Source organism: Manis javanica, chromosome X, assembly GCF_040802235.1.
Source record: "Manis javanica isolate MJ-LG chromosome X, MJ_LKY, whole genome shotgun sequence".
Classification (NCBI taxonomy): Eukaryota; Metazoa; Chordata; class Mammalia; order Pholidota; family Manidae; genus Manis; species Manis javanica.
This window is the reverse complement of record NC_133174.1, coordinates 20,619,635-20,637,885: the sequence shown is the minus strand read 5'-3', so window position 1 is coordinate 20,637,885 and position 18,251 is coordinate 20,619,635. Positions and strand designations below refer to the sequence as shown.

Sequence of the window (18,251 nt, the reverse complement as noted above, 5' to 3'; positions counted from 1 at the left end):
AAAGCCATTTCCAGCCACCCCTTTCTAGAGATTCCCGAGGTTGACAACAGGGATGGGGCTCGTATGTGGTGGCACCTTGTGGTCTGGGATGAGTAGTTTCCTCTGTCCTCACATTTACTTCTGTTAGAGCCTGGAATTCCTCCCTCTGCTGGCCTCAGTCTAACAGGCTGTCTACTGTTCTCACTTCTATTTTTTACGTTTTAATCACTTTACTACAGTTCGGATGACTGTGGGATGGCTACCACAGACATTATTTTTTTTCAGTTTAATTCAATCAGGTTAAAGTTATTACAGTGAAAACGATGCAGGTTTGGACTCCGAATATATCTGTAACCCCCAGCCAACTTAACAAGGAACTATACCAACCATAATGGTTCTCCATCCACCATGCGAATGTTTGAATTATGGGCCAGCCCCCTACTCCAGTCAGTATCTGATAGCAACAGAGACCACCAAATACAGCCAAAGGACGTCCACACTCTGGTGTGGTAAGAAGTCAGCAACCATGGGAGGCAATCTGAGTGGGAGGTAATATCAGGATTGTTTTGCGAGACATGTCCACACTCAGCCCTTTACTTCTAGAGTCGCTGAGGTAACTAACCTCAGCATATTCCTCCTCCTTGCACCTGCACCCCTCTTTCCACCACTCTTTGGTAACACTTGCCCTATTCTAACGTCCTGAGTCACCAACCAGTCCCACCCACTTGCACAGCCTCAGCCTCAGCCTTAGTGGTAGGATGGCCTCATATACAGGGGAAGAAATGGCCTTCTTCATCGGACATCAAGACTGCTCACAGCTCTGGTGCCCTGGTAAGGATGTATGGAACCATTAGAGTAGTGAAGAGACGTAGCTGCCAGATTCCATCAGTAACATCACTTGGTGGAGCCAGCTATGCTCTGCCTGACAGGTGGGCAGGGGGCTTTGTAAGGGAGGAAGGGCTACCAGGCATACCTCTGGTCCTTTCATCCAATAGATCTATCCACTCCTATCACTCTACAACTTCAGGCTGGTACTGATGATTTAGAGATTCCCTAGCTTATCCAAGTAAATGGTCCAGTACCTCCACCAGATTCTCTACCTTCCCTCCTTCTGGTATCTTTTCTACCATTTCCTGAAGTCTGCATATCCCTGCCTGCCAGCTGCCCTGGGCTCTCTTGACTTGTGTTAATATGTGATCTCTGTCATAGATTCTAGAAATTGTTCTATAGCTTCCACCCCTGGTTCTCCTGCTGTTCCTCATTTGCTGATGTTTTCCTGTCGAGGCCCGTTTCCTGGCAGCTGGTCATTCTGACACACCCTTGCTTTGCAAAGTAAAGGGAAAAGTCTAATGGACATATCAGAATTCTAAAGCATGTACCCAGAGGAATCCTGGTAATTAAGAGATCACTGTAGAAATATCACTTTATATGGGTGAAGGATTAAGTTAATTTTCTGTTCAGTCTATTTAGAAAATTGGGAAATACAAATTAAAGTAGCAGGGAAACAACACATTTTCATTCAAAAGTTTGACCAACATTTAAAAGGTTGATAAAATGCCAGAAAGCTTAATTTATTCACATACATAAATATGTGGGAAGATAATTTGGTACAACATTATTGGAACAGAATATCAGCATTATTCATAAAAGTTTACTGTCATTGCACTCTTTCCATTTTAATCAGATTGCACTTCTCTACATCTTTTCTATAGAAAGCATGCACATTTGCTCAAGAATTGATGTTCAATGATGTTGATAACAGTTCTATTTACCATAGCAACAAACGGGAAACAACTTGTGTGTCCATCACAAGGGGAATAGTTAAATTAATTATGGCACATACACACTTAAGAATTCTTGGGAGTAGTTAAGAGTGGGGTGGATCCATGTTTGACCTCATGGAAATATCCTGCATTCATCTTATTCAATAACAAGGGCAAGAGTCAGTAACAATATGCATGCCATTATATGTGTATTTTTAAACCTCACAGTATATTTTTCTAGCACATGTATGTAAGAATAGGCCTGGAATAAATTTTAAAATTCTGCACACAATATTTTTTAATGTGGTTACTCTGGGAAGGGATGGATTTTAGAAGGACATAGTAAGGAAGCAGAACTGTGATTTATTCCTATTGGAACTTTTTGGCAACAAGAATATCTGCTCTATTTCCTTTGTAATTAAAATATTTAAATAAGGGCAACCACAGAAATAGTAGCTGTGTATTATTCAGCTGAAGTATTTATGAGGTACAATGGGAAAAGTTTGACTTCTGAATGGCTTAACATAACAAAATTGTATTTATCACTTAACACTCATAGAATCTGATGGGTGTTGGCAGGGGGATCTCCATTATCAGGTGACTCAGGAATCCAGGCTGCTTTCATCATGAGCTTCCACATCTCCACACAGGCTCTCCATGTTTGCTGCTTAATGAAACATGGACGTGGCATACTGGTTCTCTAATAACTTGGTCTGGAGGTGACAAGCATGCTTCTGCTCAGATTTCAGGGTCAAGAATTGTTAAATGACCTTCCTAACTACAAATGGACTGGCAGGTAATCTCCACATGAACCAAGAATGGAGAGCAAGACACAAAGCGATGAGCACTTGCAGATTTTCCCGTGAACTATTACTTAGCAAGCGCTCCCAAAACAACAACTATTATAATTTGGTATGACATTAGCCCTCTTCATTCCTGGAGGACTTTCTGAGAAGATTCTTTCTTTGCATTTCAGCAACTTTTTCTAGTTCCTTAATGTGACAGGTATTTTCAAATACAGGATCACACCAACATTCAAAATGATCTGATACATCTCAGCAGGGAGGGCTCACTCTTCCGTACTCTATAGCACTTTTCTGCACTGACCTTTCCAATAACGTCTACAATCTCAATACACTGGGAATCTTCTTTTGTTGCATGATCAAATCACAGCTTCTGAGTGTCTGCTACCCACCTACTGATGAACTTGCCTGAACCCTTGTACAGGTATCTTTGGGCACATTAAAAAAGATCTTCCTCCAGGGGTCAAAACAGGAGTCAGGAGAATGACGGTGAATTGTTTTTCTTTTCTTATCAAAACTGGCATGTCTACCAGTGTGACATTTTCTACTTTGGTAGTAGGATGAATAATTGCTCCAAGAAAATGCCCATACTTAACCCTGAAACTTGTGACTATGTTATGTTTCATAGCCAAAGGCACTTTGTAGATGTAATTAAAATTGCAGAATAGGGAGATTATCCTGGAATATCTGGGTGGGCCCAATCTATTGACATGAGCCCTTACAAGCAGAGAACTTTCTCTACCTGGAGGTAAAAGAGATAGGCTGCAGAAGGAGAAGTAGGAGAGTTTCCACAGCAAAAAAGACCCAGCATGCTGCTTCTGAAGTAGGACCCACATGCAAAAACTGGAGAGAGGCCTTAAGGAAGTATGGCAGCTCCAGCTAGCCATCATCAAAGAAACAGGGCTTCGGTTTTGTATCTGCAGAGAACTAATTGAATTTCTCATGAAACTGGATTTTGAGAGCAACCTGAATAAGAGTGGAATGCGATTCTTCTCAGCACCTCTTATTAAGAACCCAGACTCAGACAGCTTGATTTGGGTTTTGTGTAACCCTGAGCAAAAAATTCCAACACAGCCTATTTCTTAGCTATAGAAATGTGAGATAATGAATGTGCATTGTTTTAAGTTCATTAACGTACGGCAATTTGTTTGTCGACAATAGAAAAATATTAGGTCCTCCTGAAAGGACATCTGAGTTTACAGGAATCCAGCATCTGCCAAAAGTTACTATGCAATAATTTCCTCTGTCCTTCCTCATCTACCACTTAGGAGGGAGGTTTGGTTCTTGACCACTTAATCTTTCTCTCATCAGTTTATGAATTCAATGGCCAATCTCAAATAAATCACCAGATTAAACTGTACTAATCTGCTGTGCTTTCTAAAACCTCCTTTCTAACTTCAGGGTTATCTTTCCAGAACCAGTAGGCCCTGTGCCAATCAGACCTGCTCACAAGCCAAATTGTAAAAAACTGAGCATGTGGTGGAAGCAGCCAGAGCAGTTGAGCAGACGTCTAAACATCACTGTCAATGTAAACAACCACGTGCACGGGGCTATTGTGAGGGGTCCCATGGTGAGGGTGGGACAGGCAGGGGATGTCTGCAGGGGTTGGGAATGCTGTAAGTCAGGGGAAAGGCTGGTGATTTGCACATGAGGGCACACTCACTCGGGAAGACCCAGGGGAAGAGCGGGTTGATTTTGCATAGTTATGGAACTGGTCCCAAGTACTGGTACTAGGACAGAGTCAGCTTGCAAGGAACTTTGGGGTTTAGAGACAGCAGGAGCCTAGGTGAATTAATCCCACAGACTATCCTGAAGTTTTTTTTAATTCTCATTTTCATCTTTATTGCAATTGTGGTTAGTACACTGGCAACAGGGTCCTTCATTCCAATGAGAGACATTGTGGAGTAGCAATGAATTAAGAGACAGAACATCAGTTTTATTCAAATGGAGCAGTGAGGGACCCTAAATGAATTCAGACCAGAGGTCTAGTCCCAGTACTGACACTTACGAGCCATGTGAAGTCAGGAAAATTGCAAAGCCTTATGAGGCTCTTCTATGAAATGAACTTGATAAACTCTGCATTGTAAGACCCCTAGGATATATGTGATGTGTAAGAGTACCTGGCCCAGTATCTGGCATATGAGTCTTTCACAATTTACAGCTATTGCTATTATTATTTTGACCCCGGAACCTACTGAAATCTGCTCTCTGATTTTTTTTTTTTAATCCAAGAATATCAGAGAATATGCAGCCGTCTGATACAGCACAACAAATTAGCCAATACGGTACTCAGCAAGGGAAACAAACTACTCAATTTTTGAGGATATGTTTATTCTGTATGGTGGAGTCATTTCCAATTGGATAGAACCTAAGGATCCTAGAATTTGTGTCAAGAATCAAGTCTTTTCATCCCTTCCAACTGTCCTTCCATCCGAACTGCCTCTATGTAATTTATTGCAGCCCCATTAAAGATCTACCCCTCACTTGATGTTTGCCAAATTACACACAAGACAACCTAATGTAGTGAACTTTTAATGTAGTGCACTCTATCTCTCGCAGGCCAGAGCACAGATTGCTAGCACAGTGGCTTCTGAGCACACCCATGTCATGTAAGCATCACCCTTATTTCTCAAACACCCTGGGGATGATGTGCATACAGCCCATAGTTCATGTGCTGTGCTCATCTGCACTGGGAGAAGGACACTGGGAAAAGTTGAAGGACACCTTCCATTCATATCCCAAGTGGAGAATTCTCTTTGCTTTATCCACAACTCCAAAGCAACTGCTAGACAAGGTTTCCATTTCAGGCTTTAACCTGTCAACTCTGGACACACCTTCTGAGGTTCTGACCCCTGCCCACCACTCCCGCAGCCTCACCTGACCCACTGACTCACACCAAAGGACTTGCCATTTCCCAAGACCCAAAACACACAGTTGCCCCAGGGCATCTACACTTGACTGCTCACATCTGGATCCTCCCATGTCTTCTCCTTTTTTTGAGTTGTTCTTAGGTCTTAGGGTGTATCTCACCCTTTTCCTTACTTGACAGCTGCTCCTAGATTCTAAAGTTTTATGGGCACGGTGGGTCTGGTTTATCCTGACATTCCCAGTACCAGCACAGATACTCCCAGAGAGTAGTCAAGGAATGTTTGTGAAATAAATGAGACAGGGTGCAAGAAGTCTTATTTATTATAACTGATTCCACCTCCCACACTTGCTCCTCAGTGGCACAGTTGCCGTTCATGAAGATCACACCCAGGATAACCATCAGTAGGCCTGTCTTGGGCATACTGTCTTCACTCTGCATCCCGTCATAGCTTGCTTCCAGTTTGTTCATGAGGACCTAGGTGCCCCTGTTGGGATCCAGTTCCTTCATGTTGAGGCCAAAAATCAGCTCCAGGTGCACAGAAGCTTTCTTCAGGATCTCACTTAAGTGATTCTTGTACTTTTGGATCACATTTTTCACCATATCTGCTTTGGTAATGGGCTCTTTCATTTGATACTTGTGCACCAGGTAGTACACCAACATAAAGACCTTCTGGTGTAGAGGGTCTCTCTTCCACGGCTCAAAAAAATTCTGAGCCTGGGAGGCACATGGCTTTTCTTCCACTTGCTTCTTTGCACCTTCTCTAGATCCTGTGTTTGAAGCAGCTGCAGCAGTAGTGGTGGTGCTGTGGACACTCCCAGGCCCTTGAGGATTGCTGGATATTCCAGTGGCAGGTGAACTCTTGGGAGCATCTTTGCAAAGAGGCGATGGGGGAGAAGAGGACTCTTCTTCCTCTGGTACAGTGGCCTGAGCACCCACCGGATCACTGGGCTCTTTTGGAGCCTGACAGTGTTTTTCACGAGCTCGAAGCTTACTTTTGTGACCCTGAGGCATGATGACTCTGGTCAGGGATGGTGGGTAAGAGTGTGAGAAAGATGGTAGATGATTCAGTGACCTGGAGGAAAGAGGATGACCTGGTGTGAACCCCTTTAGCAGGGATATACCACCTTAGGCTTTAGGGACAGCCATCTCTGCAAGTTTCCTAGAGGGCTGTGCTCTAGGAACTACTAGGCTCCTCCTCTCTGGTCGTCCTTTCTCCGAGGACTCTGCGTAAGTAACTAGAGCTCATTGAGTCCACGCTCTCTAGCTCTGCCTGGTCTTACTGGGGCTGATACAGGGTCTGGCAAGCCCTGGCCCTGTGGGACCTCCCCTGTGCTGGAGTAACAGTTCACACTTAGGGCCATCACCTGGACTTCTGAGAGGACCTAAGGTCCTCTGCTCAACTGCTTTAATGCTGACCCCTCATTCCAAAGTTCTCACCTCCCAAAATCTGAGTCAGGGAGCCTCATCTGAGCATACCTGCTTGAGAACCCCCTGCAGTGACACAAATGGCAGAGTTCTGTAGGGCCCTCTCTATCCTGGGATAATTAAGGTTCTCCCTCCTCACTCAGTCCTGACCTTGGGTTCTTAGAGTGCCTGAGATTCCTCCTTCAGCCGCCCTTATACCTAACCTATCAGGGCAAGGCCTTCATATCCCTGGAAGTCCTCATGAGTTCAGTGTGGCCTCTGTTTAAAATATCACCCCTTGGATCTCTGCCACGGATGACACCATATGTAGGTCTCTGTGAAACACCCTCTGTTCTGTGACGAGTGGTTCCCTCAACCCTCAGGTTTCTCATTGTGGATCCTCCCCTTAACTGTCTGGTATCCTCCCTTCTGTAGACTTGACTATAATAACCAGGTCAAGGCTCTCATCCACCTAATAACCTGGAATATGCAGGGGATTTAGGGGGAGGGGCATTCAGAATGACAGATCTCCCAGGGCTTCCCACAGATGAAGGGCCTGACTCTGTGTACCAACTTCAGTCTCCACTTTGACTTCTAGAAGAGCCTGGGTCACCTTCTTCTGATAGGACTGTCATCTCCCTGGGACCCCTGAGGATAAAGTGAGGTATATCTTAGCCTGACAGCCCTACTGAGAGGCCACCAGGGCTTATAGAAGGGGTGGTACTTGGTAGGGTCCTCATTATCCTGAGAGAGAAATTCCCCTCAGTCCTTGCCCAAGGTTCTGAACTTCACCAAAAGCCACCCCTAGGACTCCTTCTCCTTCTAACCTGCATCATGTAGCCTTAGACCAAGGCTCTTATGCACCCCCTCCCCATGCACTCACCAAAAGGTAAAGTGGGAGGGAACCTAGGCCTTACAGCCATACCAGGGGCTCTCCAGCACTGGCAGCAGCAGCGGGACTCTGTAGGGCCTCTACTGTCTTGGGGAGGTGGTTTCTCCCAGGCTGTTAAGCAGGGACATTCACTGACTCCTGGTAGAACCTGGGATCCCTTTCTCTGCTGGCGTGAGGCAGACATCCAGGTCCAATACCCTCAATTCCTGGAGCGGCCAGATAGGTTTGCCATTTCCAGCCACGCCTACCTGGGGTCTCCCAGGGCCGACAACAATGGCAAGCTTTGTCAGGGACACATAGTATGGGGGCGGGGACGTTCCGCTGAACTCACACAGGGTGCATTATTGATTCCGGACCCGGCCTGGATTCCCCTCTCCGTTGGCTAATTGCCGATACACTCTAATACAGTGCTCTTGCTTCTCAGTTTCCAGACCGAGAATTCAGACGGCAATACATTGGGCAATCCCTGCCTGGCACCTTCTGGAACTAACAGTAGGGACAGGACTGTGGGTCCGTCTGTCTTTTGTGTTAACGTTCCCGCAAACCTTAATATCCTTTTACCTTACGCCGGCAGAGGGTGGATGTGTCTGGATGCGTCTGGATGCGTCTGGATGCTTAAGTGAGGCCGCGTCTCTCACACTCAGAAGGTCTTACGTTGTGCAAATTTGAAACGGAAGTCGCTGTGAGACACATATGACTGTTCCCCGCCCCGCGCCACTGTGGGGTTTACCAAATGTGACCCTGGATGTGGAGCGGAAAGGGGCATGACCTCTGGTGCACCTTCTGTTACTGTGTGGCTGGTAACTTAAGTCATGTCTTAGGAGGTAGGTCCTCATTTTGGCTCCTGGTTCATCACTTAAAGGCAGCTTGGGAAATATCACCTCCCTGTACCCTCTGGACAGTTTCTCACCTTAAACCTGGCAGACAGTGGGTCCTCGTCTCGGACATGATGTGAAAACTACCACACACGTTAAGGGGGCCAGAACAGCTTATGAGTTGTCAGAGAAATGCGTAGTGATGATGGGTTCTCTTCATCAGTCAAAACTTAGATTTTTGGGAGCTTTCTGTTTGAAAAAATCTGCTTTTTACACGGAAGATGCAGATCTGCACAGTTTTTTGAGACCCAGATCTTTTGACATTAGCAAACATTGCGCAGTGTAGTGAAATTCTTATAATTTTGATTCTCATTCATAACACATAGATTATGTGCATGTTCTAATTACTACTTTGTACAGCAAGACTCTTGATTTTAGTATAGTTATCTATACACCAGCTTTCCAAAGTCACTTATTTCATTTGAATAATCCATGGCTTTTTGCTTTTTTTTTTCCAAAATGGTCATCATACTTACAACACGTGCTTTCTCTTTCTTTGTAATATTCCTAGCTTTTATTTATTTTTGTATTTTTATCCTCTGGCTATGCATTCCAGTCCAGTTTTGTACAATAGAGTTGGTAGCATACGGCTATGTCTTGTTCCTTATGTTAATGGAAATGCTATTAACATTTCACATTTAAGTTCATTTGCTTTAGATTTGGGGAAATGAAAGTTCTCTTCTAATATTAGTTTGCTAGATGGGATTATCATGGATTCACGTTGAATTTTTTTTCAAAAGCTTTTTGTGCACTTCAGTACATAATTAAATGCTTTTTAAAATCTTATCTGTTAACATGGTAATATTTTAAGCAGTTTTTTTCTAATGTTATGTCATCTTTGCATTTCTTGGATTCAGCCCCTTTTTCCCCATTTAATTCACTGCTACACTGACCATTCTATGAATATATTTAGGAACTTTGCCTGTATGTGGGTGGGCTTGGCTTAAGTGTTGCATTTTCAGTGTCCTCAGCTGGGTTTCTTATCAGAGAGATCTAGCCTGGGAAAATGGGTTCAAACATTTCCCATCTTTTTGTATGCTTTGGATATATTTACATATGATGGTGGTTAATATTTTGCTTATTTTTTGGTAGAACTGGCCCTCAACTGCATTGTCCTGAAACATATGAAGGTGCCTAGAGCACTGAGGACAGTTTCAGTTTGTATTTCTCAATTGCAGTTTTCTATTTCTGTTTGTACCAATTGGGTAATTAATATTTTTTTCTAAATAATGGTCTATTTTCACTTGAGATTTCAAATTTGATGGCTACATATATATTTTATTTATTGTAGAAAGTCTCAAACATATACAACAGTAAAGAGAAGAGTATAATAAAGCCAATATATCTGACGTCAGACTCAGTAGTCATCAATACATAGCCACTCTGGTTCTTTATACCCACACCCACACCCATACCTGCCACTAAAATAATGAGAAACAAGTCTTAGATATTGTACCATTTCATTTTTAAATATTTCCATATCTATTTCTAAAATATAAGCATCCTTTATGAAACATAAACCAATAACACATATCCTCCTTTAAAAAAACTAACTCCTTATATAATCAAACCTCCAGTTATTTTTCACATTTACCTGACTGACATATATTTTTTAATGTTTTTTTTCCTTGAATTAGGGGAAAAAAAAGTCTATTCATTTTCATTACCTTTTATGTCCATTAATTTATAGATCCTAACACTGCCTCCACACATCTATACACCTTTTCCTTATCATTTTTGTCTTGGGAATAAAGCCCACATCTTATGTTCTGTCCTGCTTCATATGGCCTGGATTTTGCTGATTCCAATATCAGTGTCCTTCTTCCCCTGTATTTCTTTAAATTGGTAGAAGTTTGATAGATTAAGGTTTAACTTTTTTCTCTCTGCTTTTTGTTTGGAAAAACCACTCTGTGGGTGATTCTGTGAACTTTTATTACCAGGAACCTAATGCCTGTCTCCCTTTGTGTTGATGCTTGCAGTCTTTGAAGATGAGCATATTTATCCATTAACTAACTAAGATTTACACATTGTTAATATTCTATTTCTATCATTCTTTTTTAATTTATTAGATGAAATATGTGTTTATGTAACAACTATCCTTGTCCACAAATTTGGTAATGATGTTTATAGTCTTCTCATAATATTTTTAAATTCCTTCTGCACCTATATTTTTTACAATACTATTTAACTAATATCACTTACTTCTGTTTTTTCTTTTGTAATCGATGATACCTGTAAAACTGTCAGTTATATCAGTCTTTTCAAAGAAAAGTCTTTTGTTAGTTAGCTCCATTGTCTTCTAATTCATCATTTCTGGATTTTTCTTCATTACTTCCTACCTATTTCTTTGGGTTTAATATGGTATTCTTTCTTGTTTCTTAAACATTTTAGCATGTTTTAAATACTTCTGTTTTTTGTCCAATGGGATTTCAATTTCAATAAGGATATTTTTTTGTCCAGGTATTGCTTTAGTCCTTTTTCCAAATTCACCTTTTCTTTTTCTAATTTTTTGTCCTTGTGGTCTCTATGCTTTCTTTTCTCTTTAATTGACCTTTTTTGTTGAGGCATAATTGATACATAATATATTAGTTTTCGATGTACAACATAATGATTTGATATTTGTATATATTGTAAATGGATCACCATAATAAGTCAACATTTATCACCACTCATTGTTTTAATTTTTTCATTGTGATGAGAACTTTTAAGATCTACCCTTTAGCAGCTTTCAAATATACAAAACATTATTATTAACTGCAGTCACAAGGACATAATTATTTTATAACTGGAAATTTGAACTTTTTGACTACCTTCACCCATTTTATCCTCCCCCAACCCCTGCTTCTGGCAACCACCAATCTGTTCTTTTTATGAGTTCTTATATTTTTATGATTCCACATTTAATGGATCATACAATAGTTGTCTTTGACTTATTTCATTTAAGATATTGCCCTCAAGGTCCATCTGTGTTGTTGCAAATGGCAAGGTTTCCTTCTTTTTTAAGGCTGAATAATAGTCTATTGGGAAAAACATATAGTATATATATATGATACTCATATATTTTCATTATCCATTCATCTGTTAATGCAAACTTAAGTTGTTTCCATACCTTGGCTATTGTAAATAATGCAGCAATAAACATGGGGGTGCAGATATTTTGTTGAGTTAGTGTTTTAATTTTCTTCCAATAAATACCCAGAAGTGGAATTGCTGGACACATGGTAGTTCTATTTTTAATTTTTGCAGGACCCCCCCTACTGTTTTCCATAATGGCTACATTATTTTTTTAAATAAATCTATTTAAGGCTGCAAATATCCCTGAGTACAACTTGGGCTATTTCCCATAAGTCATGCTATAGAGCTTTATGGGTAGTGCTGGAATTTTTTACAGGCTTTATATGTCTCTATATTCATTATGCTTTTAGAATTTTTTGAACACACACAGAAATGCTAGTGGATGCAGAAAATTATTTTTAAAAGGGATGTGAAAAAAAAGAGAAACAGAATTATTTAGAGGAAGTTTCAGGGCCCCAAGGGTGTTTTGCTCTGTTTTGTTATGGTTATATACGATAATAGACTTGAACACATTTAACTGCTTGTAACTAGTTGAGTTTTTCCTAGGAATGAAAAGATGGTTTCACATTAGAAAATCAAGCAATATAACTAGCTAAGTGTAACTGTTGAAGATTTATTCAGAGAAACAGAAATTAGTCTAAATCTTTAACTCAGGTTGAATTTAATGCAAGAAATTGGCTACTCAAGGGACGGAAGCCAAACAGGGTAAAGTCAGCCAAACCAACACATAACAACTTGAGGAAGTCACTCCCGTCTCTAGAGAGGAGAAGGTAGTAGTGCTGGAGACTGGACATTAGGGTCAACAAGCTCTAATACCATGGCTAAACCTCTATGGTAGGGGCTAGACCCATGGAGAATATGTAGCCACTGAAGGAGACGCCACCTGATGCAGAGAGGGAGGAGAAAAAACTGACTGTTTCTGTCCTCCTGGGCTATAATTTGCTGGTGTCCTTGTTGCCTGAACCATGATAGCAGCCAAATATTGGAGAACCTAGGAATTGCTCCCTGCAAAAGTTACACCCTGAACACTAGAGAGCAGAGCAAAGACAGAAAACCTTTAAGATCTACCCCTTAGTAACTTTCAAATGTATAATCCAGTATGGCCTGGTATGCATTCAAGTTCATAGTATCTTTATTTGTAATACTTAAATACTGGAGAGAACCCAAATGTCCTCCAATAGGTGAATAGATAATAAACTGGTGTATACAAACAATGGAATGTTATTCAACAGTAAAAGGAATGAGCTGTTGATATATGCTTTAACATGCATAAATCTCTAAATAATTATTTTGAGTGAAAGAAGCCAAGCAAAATAGCACATAATGTATGTTGCAATTATATAAGATTCTAGGAAATGAAAGCTAACGTATAGTGATATAAAGAATATCATTCAGCAGTTGACTTGGGACTGGGAGGGCTGCAAAAGAGATTGCAAAGGAACATGAGGAACCTTCTGAGGGTGGTGGATATATTCCTTATGCTTATTGTGGTGGTACTTCCATAAATATATACATATGCCAAAACTTATCAAATTGTGCACTTTAAATATATGTAGTTTATTGTATGTCAGTTATACCTTACTAAAGCTGTTTAAAAATTCTAGAACAAACCAATTTAATCTATAGTTGACATCCGAACTATGGAAGACAAGTAAGGTGGAACTGGTCTGTTGAAATCGACTGAGGCAAGAGTAAGTGATTGTAACTCTGAGGGGGAAATACGTTCCCAGCCCAGGGCAAATTACTTTTGAAGCTGAAATCACTCAAAGGGAGAAATAAAGTGGGAGAAACCCACTTATTGCTTACAAGCAGTCATCCACTTCTGCTAGCCCATGTCTCTCGCAACCCGGCTCTACAAAGGGACTCCACTAAACCTCTCTGGTCCAGATATACCCTTGATGGCTCAGCCCTTGTAATCACCTATTGATATGGAGATGGACTACTTCTCTCCACCCCTTGGAATAAGGCCAGGCAACAGATTCTGGAAATACTTCAATTTTACCCGCACTGATCTTTGTGAGGTGGAGGAATAATGCCATATCTTGATAAGGATGGGTTATTCATGTATATGCATCTGTATACTTAGTTTTTACAAATGTGCTCTGTGAATATTGTATAAAAATAAAGATATAAATATGATTCAGAATATCATAAAATGAATTTTAAGGACATGAATATCCAGTTTTTAGTAGTAATGCTTAATTATCCACTTTTGGATCCATTGATAAAATGAGTCAAATGTTGCTTAATTATTCTTAGTTTTGTATACACCAAATATCTGAATAATTTTACATGTATTTTCACTTTTCATATGGCTGTGATGGTATTATATATATTCTTCAACTGATCTTTTTTATCTCTTAAGATATTTTTTTCCCTTACCTAGAATCAGTTCCTAATATTTGTTGGTCATAATTAACCCAATCCCAAATCTCACAATCACAAAAAGAACAAGGTAACAATGCTTTGTAATTAAGGCTAAATAAATTTTGGATGATTAATTTTTGAAGCCAGAATGGTTTAAAAAAAAAACAAGGATGCAGATAGTTTAAACATGTTCAGTGCTGCTAATAAACATTCATTATTACCATAATGGAAGCACATTACTGTATGATTACCATAAAAGTGCAGAAAAATTCAAGAAGTTATTTTAAACAAAAGAGAATAATAAACTAACTTTTGACAAACATATTTATGTGATCTAAAGGCATAAGCCCCAAAGAGAGTAAGATGTAGTATATGAGAAATATGTATTGCCTAGACCCTGTTTGTTTAGAAGGATAAGATTTTTGACTATTCATCTCACAGGTAGGTGGTAATTGGTTCAAAATAGTCTACTCCTCTTTGAGATTGGTCACCACATTGGTCACTGTACTTTCCCTGTGCATTTGATCTGGTCATGCTTATGCAGATCCTATTTTGATATTCACATTGATTTTTTTTAACCACAAACCATCTTTTAAGATCTGACTTATTATTTTGGCAAGTACTTCATGCAACAAGCATCCTTACCCCATCTCTGCTACTTCTGTCATCCCTAAACTTCCTATGTATTCAGTAACTCTCCACCCATCAGCCACACCTGATGCCACACACTACTTCACTAATAATATCTCATCCACTAATATTCACCACATCCTTAATTACTAAATCTTGACCAATTACTAAATCTGTTTCTGTATCTTGTCTCCAGGCATTGGACTTGAGGATGAGTTGAGATTTTTGGCAATATACAATTAATTTTAAAGAATAAGTAAATACTTCTAATCATCATATAACTTAGATATAACATCAATCAACATCTTTGTTTTAATTTTTTTGTTATCTTTATTTTTTAGCATACTGCCTAGCAATTTGGGACAAATGGTAGCATTGCCTTTTTCAAGTTTCGTGGTATGAAAACAGGACTAATAGAAGAAGCACAGACTTCCTCAAACTAAAAGCAATCTAGAGAATGTCCAGAATTCCTCTTTTTCATGTCTACTTATATGTGGGGTTTTAGGGCCCAATCCTAGGCATTGTCTGAAGGATATTTAACAATATTCATAGTATACTGAGCTAGAAATGTTTCTTAACGGATCAAAAATGTACTCTAATTCTAGCTTCCAGGTTTCCCATAATGATATCAAGTGCAACTGCATAAAAATGATCTAGTAAAACTGTACCTAATCTTTAGGCTAGTCCTTGTTCTTTAATGATAGAAATAACTTGGTGATGTTGTCCAGAGCTCTAATCCCACCATCGCCAGTATTCTGGTCAACATTGGGGCCAGCAGATTAATCCTGATTCTAATAGAATTCAGGGGCAATATAGTCCCTGCTCTAGCAAGCAAGGTGCTGGAGATAACCGCAGTGTGAGATTTGTAATATTGCTGCCCACATGTATGTGGGACTCAGTGATGATATCTGCAGCATAGAACCTTGATGTAAATCCCACTCCCTCCACAGAAGTGCTGTTTGGAATTGTGCAGTACCTAAAATTGAGAAGAAAAAAGACTTGAAGAAGAAGATAGGACAAGAGCCTTTGACAAAGAGTCGTGAAAATTTTCAGTAGTTAAATACCTTTGTTTCTCTCTGTATTCTTGCATATAATCCCATACAGACATTGTGTGCAACTATATTATATAATTATATAAAAAAATCAATGCAATTTATGAGTAGAATGAATTTGTTTCCTACATTTTAAAATTGTTCAATCTGGTTAAATATAGAAGAAATTCAGATAAGTAATTAGCAAAGGAGCTTATAGTGATGTGGCTTAAATATTCACATTAATTCTTCAAACATATGTGAATAAAATACATGTAAATTTTATATAACAAATATATAAATAATGCCATACATAAATATATATAAATTTGTATCTATATGTAAGTAATATGTAAATATATAATATATACACATATTATTATAGTTATGACAATTTTAAAGTAAAAATGTGAATATAAACAAGTAAAAGTAATGTATATGTAGCAACATAGAATTTACTTTTAGCATTATTTCTTAACCTCAGTGACTTTGATATTCTATTACAAAATGAATGCAGTGCTACATGTACACAAATTAAAATGGTTGTAGAGTCACTTTGATAAAAACTGATATTGAAAGTATATTCTTTGGTTTACTATATTACATATGGTGAATCACATTTACCATATGTAACATTACATATCTCACTTTTTAATAATATAGTTGAAGCTAGTTAAATGATTTTAAGAACTTCAAACTGGTGATGCATATTAAAACTTATCTAAAACAAAGTATGAACAAAATGAAAAATTTAAATGCTATCTATTTTTATACCTTTTACAGGCTACATTAAAGGCTAATTTTGTTTGCTTTTTATTTGCAAATAGGAAAAATGGAGATATATGGCCATGGTCAAGAATTATGAACAGGCTAGGATTTTTATCTTTCTTCCAAGCTATCAAGTCAGCCTGTCACAGTTTCACTGATGCCGGCAGAAAACAGAGGCTCTTGGGTAAGAGACAAATAACCTTATTACTCATAACAATGCTAGTATCCAGAGTACCTGCATTTTCTTATACTGGTTATCTAAGCCTCAGTAAGCACGGAGTGACATGAAAGGGGTCAGGTGACTCCAGAACATACAGTGAGTTGCATTGCAGGAGAGGAACTCTGTGCTTCTGAAACCTGAATCTTGTATAATGGGCAGTAAGCAGGAAGCCTTCCCCTGCTCAGAAACTATATATGTATCTTATATATATGTGTGTATAAATATCTTCCAAGGCTGCTTGCTATTACAGACTTTCTTAGATCGTCTGTAACAAAGGGCAACTAGTGCCTCACAATATATATAGGAATGTAAGGGCCCATGGGGAACTGTCCCCTAATCATTACATACATATTGTATTTAATAGTTTAAGTTATTTGTATAGTTGATTTTCTCCTTCTCAGACCTACACTTTTGGTGAAATGATATAAATGGATTTATTTGGGGGAAAAAATCTTTACAAAAATATATTGTCTCACCCAATCCATTTTCTTAACATCCATCTGGTTTGTATTTTATTTGGAGAAAATAAACAGTAGGACATAAATTAAAATCCACATAAACAAACTGGTTTCAGGTATTGTAATGTTTAAGTGACAATTTACTCACAAAAATGTGGCCACTATTGTAAACCTTATTCCAGATGAATTTTCTTTGATAGGAAGTTAAAGCTTAAGCAAAATGAGAAAAGACCCTTTGATTTTAAATTTTGTGTATTAAAATAGAATATTTTGTGTAATGTCTATGCACCCCTAAATGGAATTAATCAAAGATGTAAATATATATCTATATATCTTATATATCTTAAAGCTACAAACAGGGGAATATAACTAAAGTTGGAGGGTTAGGAAAAGTCTTCCTTCTTCATACATTTTACACATGCCATAGTATGTGATTGTTTTGACTTCAAGGTCCTAAGCTTTACAATGATGCAATGGTAAGTATTCATTCCCTTCTCTAATGAAACATATTGGATAGTCTCTAGTATCTTGTGAATAAGGAATCAGTGAGATAATAATACATGAATCCTTACCAGTGTTTTAGTGGGAGGAGCTTCTGGTTACAGGGAGATCTTTGAAGTATTATATATAAAATTAGATTTAAAGATTTAACATTTAATATTCAAAGCACTGTAATAATCTCCTTACAAAAACCTGAAGAGTGGTCATCATTACCTTAGAATTCAAAAGAACATGCCTCTATTTGCATTTTTGAAGACAAAACCTACTGTTCCAACTGATGAAATATATTGTCAAGGGGGATCACATAGTCTTTAAATCAACTCAAATCATGGTACAAAACTACTAAAAATCTTCTGGTTATTGTATCACTTATCAGAATGTGTTGAAGCTATGTTTCAAAACCAAATTTAGTCATATTAAAACTCCCTATAAAATAGTCCAAAACATACAGCTCTGCCTCTAAAAATTCAAGAGAGTGTAAAAATAAAAACATTAAATATGCCATGTTAAGTTGAAGATCCCTTATGATTAATTTCTATTTCTTGCTACAAGTTTATAAACATGCCAGTAATTCCTGCACTACATTAAAAAAATCTTTCCTGTGAACTGACCATGG

The 18,251-nt window shown here is 38.8% G+C and overlaps 1 long non-coding RNA gene and 1 pseudogene across 1 annotated transcript in view; one reads left to right on the top strand and one right to left on the bottom strand.

Annotated features, from left to right (window-relative positions):
• LOC140847328 (uncharacterized) overlaps positions 1-18,251 on the top strand; it is a 219,620-nt gene that overhangs the window by 169,955 nt on the left and 31,414 nt on the right. The window contains exon 5 of the long non-coding RNA XR_012127305.1: positions 16,516-16,640. This is a non-coding gene — a long non-coding RNA (uncharacterized lncRNA). The remainder of the gene's footprint in view (positions 1-16,515; positions 16,641-18,251) is intronic.
• LOC108403851 (melanoma-associated antigen B10-like) lies at positions 5,616-6,425 on the bottom strand (annotated as a pseudogene).